Source organism: Astyanax mexicanus, chromosome 16, assembly GCF_023375975.1.
Source record: "Astyanax mexicanus isolate ESR-SI-001 chromosome 16, AstMex3_surface, whole genome shotgun sequence".
In the NCBI taxonomy this organism is placed as follows: Eukaryota; Metazoa; Chordata; class Actinopteri; order Characiformes; family Acestrorhamphidae; genus Astyanax; species Astyanax mexicanus.
This window is the reverse complement of record NC_064423.1, coordinates 34,858,079-34,868,107: the sequence shown is the minus strand read 5'-3', so window position 1 is coordinate 34,868,107 and position 10,029 is coordinate 34,858,079. Positions and strand designations below refer to the sequence as shown.

At 36.6% G+C, this 10,029-nt stretch overlaps 1 long non-coding RNA gene across 1 annotated transcript; it reads right to left on the bottom strand.

The window, feature by feature from the left end:
• Window positions 1–1,798: 1,798 nt before the first annotated feature.
• LOC125782261 (uncharacterized) lies at window positions 1,799–9,354 on the bottom strand. Its single transcript, XR_007424886.1, has 2 exons — window positions 9,207–9,354; window positions 1,799–4,907 (listed from the first exon to the last, which is right to left on the bottom strand). It is a non-coding gene; the product is annotated as an uncharacterized LOC125782261 (long non-coding RNA).
• Window positions 9,355–10,029: the final 675 nt, after the last annotated feature.

Below are 10,029 nucleotides of genomic sequence, written 5' to 3'. Positions count from 1 at the left end.
ACATCAGTATCTGACCTCACAAATGTGCTCCTGAAAGAATGTTTTAAAATTCCCATAAACACACTCCTAAACCTTGTGGAAAGCTTTCTCAGAAGAGTTGAAGCTGTTATAGCTTGGGTGGGCTGACATCACATTAAACCCTTTGGTTTAAGAAATGGATGTCACTCGAGTACATATGCATGAATATGGTAATACAGTATATTTGTGCAGGTCCTATCTACGGTCATTTTACACTACAGGTGCATGTAAAAAAAAAAATGCTGTATTCTTTTAAATTACTACCGGGCAAATTAGGTCGTCCATGAGAACTTTGTCTCTCTCAAGCATAGTTTTTTACACTCCCCTCCCCTTTCCTTCCATCCATCTCACAACATTACAGGCTAAAATTAGACCCGTCTGAACACACAGCACTGAACTGGACTTCCTCACCCACCTCCCTGACTCCCCCTGCACCCAAACAAACACAAACCTGCACTGTTCTCTCAGAGCGGCCTGCAGCACGACTGCATATTAACACATTCCCCCAGCACAACCAGGGCTACAGAACGTACTGCTTTGTATCTAAAATCTGATTGTACTGAGATTTTTGCACCTAACTCTTTGCATAGTCTTTTAAATCTTTATAAGCTTAGAGAATAATTAAACCCCCTGATTTTTGCTTAATCCACCCTCAGCTCAAATTGGAAAGGCTGAAAAATAGTAGTAGTAGTTTGGGTGGGACACTGGGTCATGTATGGGTTTAGAGCAGGGGTGTCCAAACTACGGCCCGCGGGCCATTTGCGGTATTTTAGAGATAGAATGAAAGTTGTCCCGCTGTTAAGCAGGTTTTTATAATGTGAGATTCAAAGTTTGAACGCTAGGTGTCAGAAACGGGCCAAAGAGTCTAAAAGCGGAGAGGGTGCGCATTTGTAGCGCAGAAAAACGGGGCAAAAGAGTCTAAAAGCGGAGAGGGTGCACAATGCTAGCGCAGAAAAACGGGGCAAAGAGTCTAAAAGCGGAGAGAGTGCGCATTGTTCTTTCTGCATCGTTTTAATAGTTACAGTGCTTCTGAATATATCTACGCCAATGCGTGCTTTGTCTCAAAATGTGTGTTCAGGTAAATTTAATAAAAGTGTAAAGGTATAATTAAGATATCTAAATTGATTAATATGATGTTGCTAAGATGTGGTTGCTAGGTTGCATGTGTCTATACCTGTCTATACTTGTAGAATGATTAATGGCTCTTGAAAACAGCTGCAACAAAAGAAAAAAAAAAGATAATGCATAATTCAATGCAATGCATAACCCACTAATGCAACTGATTAATTACTGGACCTTTGACCCTGTAATCACACTCATTATTAGATATAATGCATAAGAATTCATTCATTAAAATGAATGAAAAAAAAAAAATCCACTCAAGCTTAAAAAGACTGAATGGCTGTTTGACCTGCCTGGGGATAGATAGTGTTGTGAGAAATAAAGAAAATAGTTAAAAGTAAAGGTCTATATGTTCCTCTGTTTAACTTACCTTCACGTTAAAGTCTGTGAAAAAAAAGCCACTGGCAGGTTTCATAACAGATTTCTGTTTTTTATAACAGATGCTGTTGTCATCTCTCAGCACGGCCCTGGACTTTATTGAAGAGACTGAAAAAATCAATTACAGCTTTACAACTTCTCGATCATGGCTTCAATCAAATGTCATTTTTCTCTCTGCAATGGGACAGATCAGATAAGAGGTCCATAAATGAGATTTAGGCCCGTGGACACACATCACATCAATCCAGCCAGAGAACAAAAACAACACGCGCCCCAGCGATGCTCTGCAGGTCTATTTATTCATGTAACAGAACTGGATTTCTACACACAACACAGCAAAAGCTCTAAACAGCACATAATACACCTAAACATTACACACTTCTCTACCTGTAGTGTCTGATATATTTACATGCACTTTATAATCTGATTACTGCAGAATATCAGAGTTAGTCAGTAGTCTGATCATCTGATCAATGCGATTACTTAAACATGGGTAATTCATTCATTCAATAAGACCCAAATATAACAAATTCAGCCTTTTAACCCATCGAGCCTCAATATGTCCATATATCAGCTGAATAATAAGATGAAGATGATAGAAATCCAACAGTTACCGTGTCACTCCAAAAGTGTTGTGTTATACTGCCAGGGCCTGTTTTCACCAGAGAATACTCCAGTTAAGAGTATGCATGCACTGAAATACCATTACTAAGCAAAAATCCAGCTCTCTTTATCAGAATTCTTAATTTTATTTCACATTTTTTTCCATTTTCTCCCCAATTTACACATCTAATTCCCCAACCCACTCATTATGCAGCATTGCCGAGTAGCATCACAGCGTGCTCGGAGAAAAGTTCAGCCACTCAGTTCTGATACATCAGCTCACAGACGCATTGTGCTGATCTACATCACCCTAGGAGTGATGAGGGAAAGAGCGCCATCTACCCACCCAGAAAGAGTAAGGCCAATTGTGCTCTCTCAGGGCTCTGGCTGCTGATGGCAAGTTATTTAATCAGAATTCTTAATCAGACTTCAGATCAGGTCTAACTGCAACTGGAATCAGTAGGAATCAGAGTATGCTGTTTACATGACCACTTAAATGATCAGATAACTGCAATAATCTAGATTATAAATGTGCATGTAAACGCACTCAGTGATGTTTGACTAAGCATGTGTTTTGTCGTTTACTTTTTAAGGCAAGTTGATGAGCTTTCTCACACAGTAGGATCATCGACACACCAGATTAAAAGAAAAAAAAAATACACACATCACATCACATATTCCAGACATTGCAGTGTATCCGAAACAGCTTTCTCTAAAAGACAAAAGTAAGCATTACTGTTTGTGGTATATCACTGAATCTGATGTTAGTTCTAGCAGCTCAGTCTTTTTCCTATTAATAAATGTCAGCATAAGAACATCAGCAGATCCTAAGAAGTGATAACACAGTTTAAACATGAACTTATTAAAATTAATAAGCAGGAAAATAGCTTAGTATTTATGTATCCTTCAAACCCAGGACATAATCTGGTATTCCCAAACAATGAACTGCACTGTCATGTGTTACAGGTATTTCATAATATGAGTATGAGTAATGCATGTAGTTAAAGAGGAATTCTGTGTAATTCAATGTATTTGTTTAGATGTACACAGAGTTAATTAGAGTGTATTGAAGTGATTGTGAAACCACCAACCAGCGTCCTGTGAGCAATGATGAAGGACTAGAAGATGAACAACACAAATTGTGCAGCAAGAGATGAACTTCTATATCTGTCTTCACATCTATAAGTAGAAGCAGTTAGTTAGGAGTGTGTAATAGAGTGGAGAACAGTGAGTGATTAAACACAGTGTTTAATAACTCCAGCAGCACAGCTGTATCTGATCCAGGGAAACAGAAGGACTACAGTATGTATGGATGGTCACTGACTGAGTAAATACACAGGCAACTGTAGTTTGTCAGTAGGTCAGTTACTCAAAACAGCTCCTACAACGTAACCACACAATACTTCCTCACACCTGCTCAAAATGATAAGCTTGACTTCCCCAGGGTTTTTTTTTTTTTAGAATTGGCAGTGTTTCAGAAGAGTTTACAGCAATGCCTCGCATTAAATATTAATTAGTTACAAAAATGGAAAGGCAAAATACATTGCTGTGCTCCTACTCCTGCTTGTTACATGCCAAAGTGACATAGAAAACATGACTGTTCTTAATGGACTAAAGCAGGCTAAAGAATAGTATATTAAGATTTCTAAAACTGAACATTGAGTGGCCACTAAGGGTGTAACTGCATGTGTATTTTCTGTGCATGGAGAATAAAAAGGGTCATTTTTAAGTTTGTTTGCTACATGGAAACCTTAAACTGAAGATCATTGGATTTGTTGTTTGGAAGTCATTAGGAGATGCTAACTGTAGTCTTGTTTGTCCCCCATCTTACTTATCTCTCATCTCTCTCCGTTTTGCTGTCGTGTCTAGAGAGTTGAATTGACTGAATATAAACAATTATTAAACTGATATTCAGTTGGATGAGGAACATCTAACATCTAGACTTAACTACTGTTTAAGTAAAACACTACAGGCTGTAATAACTACCTCAAGGGGGTGCTATTCATCACTAGATTGGAAAAAAATTACTTGCTCTACTGCATGTTCAAATTAAATGAAAATGACCTGGGCAGTATTTGTATTTCTGTTGTTTTTTTTCCCTATTTTATCATTGTACCTAACACACATCACACTGTGAGGTCATAACCATGGTGTTTACCTTCCTGTGACTTTTGTGTACCATTGCAACCTTATTGGCCCTATTGGCCCTATTTGATAGACTATATAGCTTGTAAAATACCAGCTTAAAATCCTGTCAGAAGGTCCAAACCTAGCTATTTTCTGATCACCGAAAAACACATACTGTATATGGCCAATTTCTGCTTTCCTTTCCTCGCTAAAAACATTTACGTAACACCTAACAGACATTCTCTCGCTCGCTTCATCTCCGTTCCTCCCACTCTCCTGCAGTACAACATACAAAAAGTTGCAAACAAGACCGTAAATCCTCAAACGATACGTCTGAAAGAAAAGAAACACTAATATTTCAATACTGCGCTAGGAATGGCACTTGAGTCGGACAACTGGCGATAAGTGTTTTCAGCTTTCAAACACAGCACAGGTCAGACGGACGACGGACACACATTCACACACTTTTCACAACAGCGTGGGGTCACGTGGACAGCCCCGGTCCAGTGACAGTCTCTTGTTCCTGGTGAGCGGCCATGCCTGGACTGATGCAGGAAGGCCTACTGGATGAAGGGCATCCGCTCCTTGTTGTCGTTGTCGCCCTCGTGCTCCTCCTCTTCCTCGCCTGCCTCGCTAGTCTCCGTGCTGTCACTGGCCATCTGAGGAACACAGCAAGAGAGGGGCACTCGTTATTATGTTTGATTTACACTAACTCAGAAGACGTTTTGTATCTGTATGAGAGGGTACAGCTGGACTCATAATATTAACATCTAGGGTTCAATTTAGCAATCTATATGCGAGCCGTCAACTGTGCACCGTGCAGCATGATTTAGGGCGTCAGTGTGTCTTTGCTATCGTAACGACAGGAAAAGTAGAAAACGTGCAAAAGGCATGAACTAATTCTCTTAATTTATCATGGGTGTCTTTTGGGTGTAATGTAAAATAAACCAATTAGTCTGTCATGTGACTTTCCCAGGTGCGCCAGGTGCGCTCTGACTTTGGGGGGATCGTGCTGTGAAGGTATGTGAGCAAATTTACGGGAACAGCTGTGTTATTAAATTTTGCATTTTGTTTATGTAAAAGTCGGGATTATTGGTTCGATTCCCGGTCATGTAGCTTGCCACCAGCTGCCAGAGCCCTGAGAGAGCACAATAGGCCTTGCTCTCTCTGGGTGGGTAGATGGTGCTCTTTCCCAATATCACTCCGAGCGTGATGTCCATTAGCACAAGGCGTCTGTGAGATGATGTATCAGAACCGAGTCGATACTGGTACCAGGGCACTATACAGATCAGCCAAATGTGGCATGATGCTGATTCATGAAACAGACACCTACTGACCACTGTAGAAGGTAGAGCCCATGCTCACAGGTGCTGCCAACCAGGTGCCAATCACCAGGAACCAGGAGCTCAAAACAAGAGTCAGTGGCAACAGATGAATAAGCTGTTTGGCACTGGCAGAGAAGATTTAAAAAAGTTTTCTTCTGCTGCTCATCCCCCAAAGGACGTTCCTTACAAATGTGGCAACATTTAAAAGGGAAATTAACAGGCTTTCCAACGCTATAAGATTTATTGCAAAGAAACATTGTTGAAACAAATAAAAACAAATCTACCAAACCCAGATTTCCTAATTTTTTGTGCTTTGTTTAGTAGAAATCTGGATAAAGGACCATCATTCCAGAGCCAACAGTTCCACTGCCCCACACACGCCAATGCCGGGGGCTTTAAAAACCTCTAGCTAACATCTGACATCAGGCATGATGCCAGTAGGTTCATGTTTATACAGTAACGCAGGGCTAGCCTGGCCTAGGGGTGGGATTAACTGTGTATTTCTATCTAGACTAGACTGAGCAGGTCGTCTTATTGGTCAGAAGTATCCTGAGAATCCTCAGGACAGCATGACTGGATTTTGCTTTATTATTTACCTTTTACTGGCACTGTCCACACACCCTTCCCCCTCAGGAACTGGCTCTACCTTATTTAGCAAAGTAAATATTGACTGTAACACAGTAAACATTAAATTGTCATTAACCTAACCTTCAACCCTTAGTGTTTGTGCCGTGTATCCAGCTCTAGTTTTCTATTCACACATTTTTACTTCCGTCTGTTCCCTAATAACAGCCTTGCTGTAAAAAGAGACAGCTAAAATATGTGTGTTTATAGTGCTCTGTTAAAAGCAATTGGACTGGGTTGATTTAACTCACAGTACAGTACGGAAAAATGCAAATATAAAACACACTTTCTTACATTTACTTTGATTGATTCTAATTTTCATTGCTGACAGTAAAGATGAACACAAGCTATTTCTGGCCCTATTTTAGCTCTCTTTGGAGAAGGTTGTACTCTGAATAAGATATTATTTAATTTAAAATACAGTTTTAATACAGATACAAATAAATTTAAATACAGTTTTATTGCTTGTTACCACATTAAGCAAATTTTTAGTTTTTTTTTTTTTTACTGTGCTTCCTGGAAAGGGTGTGTCATATTGTAACAGACAATACGCAACAGAAATATATTGTAATCAATATTGTGGTAAAAGCAGTTTTTTGTCTTGAAAACTATTTAGTCTATATTTTTTATAGATTTTTTGGCTCACAGAATGCAACACACACTGACATCATTTCGGTTCACTATTACATGACACTGCACACTGCACTACCAGGGAGCTCATCACCGGAATATTGATTACACCTGTTCACCTCCATATATATATATAGTTGACTTTCCACTCTACAAACTGTTAAACCATTCCCTGTGTTGGCTCTCTTCTTTTTTTAACCTTATTTTTCTTATTTCCCTGATTTTTCCCTGCCATGCTATACTGCCTTGCTGTGTATGACCCTTGGCCTTTTTTATTGTGTATGGTATGTTCACTCCCTCTTACTGCTGTTTACTGGTTTTGATCCTGCTCGTTCTGACTACTCTCTGCGCTCCAACTTTATTTAATAAAGTTCTTAAACTGAATTTGTGCATGTCTGAGTCCTATCCAGTTATGACAGTGAAGCTTTAAGGATTTGTTTTTTTTTTGTATAATCAGTCATATATTTGAAGTTATTATACATGCACTAAATATTCTAAATTTACCTTTTAGGTAGATTGATACAGTTTTTTTATGTTATTACTATTTTATACACACAGTAAAACATTTTGTAAGTTACTGCTTATGAAATAAATATTTAACATTTATTTTTTGCAGTAGTATTTTCTTGAAATGAACAAAATACCCTGGAACACAATATATAGTGCTTATAAATGCAGTAATTAATGCAGTATTTGTTAGGTAGAATTTTTTCACAGTGCAGACTGGGTAATGAGCCAGCAGCTCTATCTGATCAGTAGTCGAGCACTTTAATTAGTGTTGCGAAGGAGAAGTGTAGTAGATGTTCTGGTAGGAAGCTTCTGTAATCCACTATTTCTGCATATTCCCTCAGCATCACACTGCCGGTCTCCATGGTAACACTGGCCTGTGATTCTCCAATCACTGTTACCAGCTGTTTTTGTTTTTTTTATTATTTGTTTTGCTCTGTAAACAGGTGCGTTAAGTGCTCCACGGTGCTTTGCTCTCAGCCAGTTGTTGCTTTTAACTGGTTTATAAAATATGCACATTTGTGCACACATGTGCCTGTTGATGTTTCATAACTTTCAAAAAATTACTTAATATGTTTAATTTATTTGGATTATTCATAATATTTATAAGACTGAAGACTACAGAAAAATCATATTTATCCAGCTTAATCACTTTTCAATTCACTTATTTTATTTTTGTCCTGTCATGCATGTATTGTCCACCCTGTAACAGCCTGTTTTGGCAAAAATTGCATTTGATAAAAATATGGTTTAACCAGGGTTGTAAACATGTTCAATAGTTCATGTGGCTGTTCTTGCTTTGTTTCAATTGTTTTTTTTTTTTTACTATTATTTAAATTACCGTGATATTTTCCATGACAGGGTGAACAGAGGAATTAAGCTCTAGATAAGATAAGTATGGAGACAATATGAGAAATATGAATATGCAGCAGCAAGTGTCTTCAAGCCCTTGCAAATAAAACCATGTGAAGGTTTTGATGTCACTGATGTCAAAGGTTACTTTGCTTTTAAAGGGGTGGTTTTATCCCAAGATGATTCTGTGGAGAGGACACATTTAAAAAGCTTGATTTTTTTTATATATATATATATATATTAATAAAGTTTGTTGTCTGTTTTTTGTTTTTTTGGTAATTTTTTATTTGTTGGAAAAGTTAATGTAAGAAAAAGGAGATTACAAACTTGCATTTTTCTTTAAAGTGTCCACATACCTTAAACAATTGTATTAATACTGTTATCATAATAAGAATTATAATAAAGATAGTTTAACTGAATACAATATTGAGAAAGCATTACTTGTATAATTTAGCATTCCAGTTTTCATCTTTCAACTAACTATAAATCACCTTTTTATATTTTATCTTTTTACTTATTTGTTTATTTTTAAGGCAAAGACGATTGAATTTGAATCTGTTTGAATTCTTAGTGAATAATACACTTTATTTTCAGAATATAAGGTGTACTTGTGTATGAATACTATCAGTCAGGTATTAAGGAGCAGTAAAGCTACTCCGCTGAAGTACAGCGTTATAAGGGTGAGTTTTCAGCGAAGTTTCTCCTGCACTAAGGCTGGGTGCAGCAGCATTAATCGCTTAATGCGCCTTATAATCCTGTGTGCCTTATAGTCCGAAAAATATGGTACATTTTTCCATAGTAAAAAAATCATAAACAACATCATACCATGCTTAAAATTGAGGAGGCTCAATATGATCCCTTATAATAATTTCAGAGTGATTACCTTTTTACTTGCAACAAGTCAGATACTCAGTAATTTCGTAACACTATGACACATATTCAAAGACAACTTTACCAAATAAAGAATATGGATATGGATAAACCCATATTTCACATACAGAATCAGTGACAGTGACTCACCAAAGGAGTGGGAGACTTTTCCACATCCAGGATCAGCTTCCCAATGTTTCCTCGGTCGTGGATTCTCTGCATGGCCTCCTTCACCTACAATAAAATAAGACACATCTCAGCACTGTGTGAACAGAGTACTGTCCTGTAGATCCGTCCACAGCTGTACAAATACGATCTTCAGAAATGCTTTAGTAATACATTATGGATGTGCCATTACATATTGTATGCAATAATTGTTATAATTTCAGAGAAACTAAAAAAAAAACAAAAAACATATATATATATATATATATATATATATATATATATATATATATATATATATATATATATATATATATATAAATAAAAAAAGTATTCAGTTTATTTTATATATGTTTTGTATTTACTGGGAAGCTTTATGGGTATTTTTTGGATTTTACCAGTTTTTCTTATATAACATAATTTATTTAGGTATAATGTTTAATATTTTATACAAAGTCAAAGTCTTGAGTTAAAGTCAGAGTTACTCTTGTTTATAAAATAGAAAAACGCTTTCAGTTTTTTTTTATTCTTCTAAATTAAATTGTTATACTAAATAAAACTTTGATATTTCTTTTTCTTTTTGCAATAGTATAATTCTTAAAAGTAATACATTATATAATAGTATTTTCCTATACCACCACGAATAGCAATATCGTAAAAAATATCCTGAAATGTTTTTTTACAATAATATTTCACACAAAATGAGTGTCTTGGTAATTTATTTTGTTTAAAACAGACTTTTTTGTTTGTAAAAGCGAGATTTTTACACAATATTATAATACATTAATATTATTAAGTTGGCTTGGAA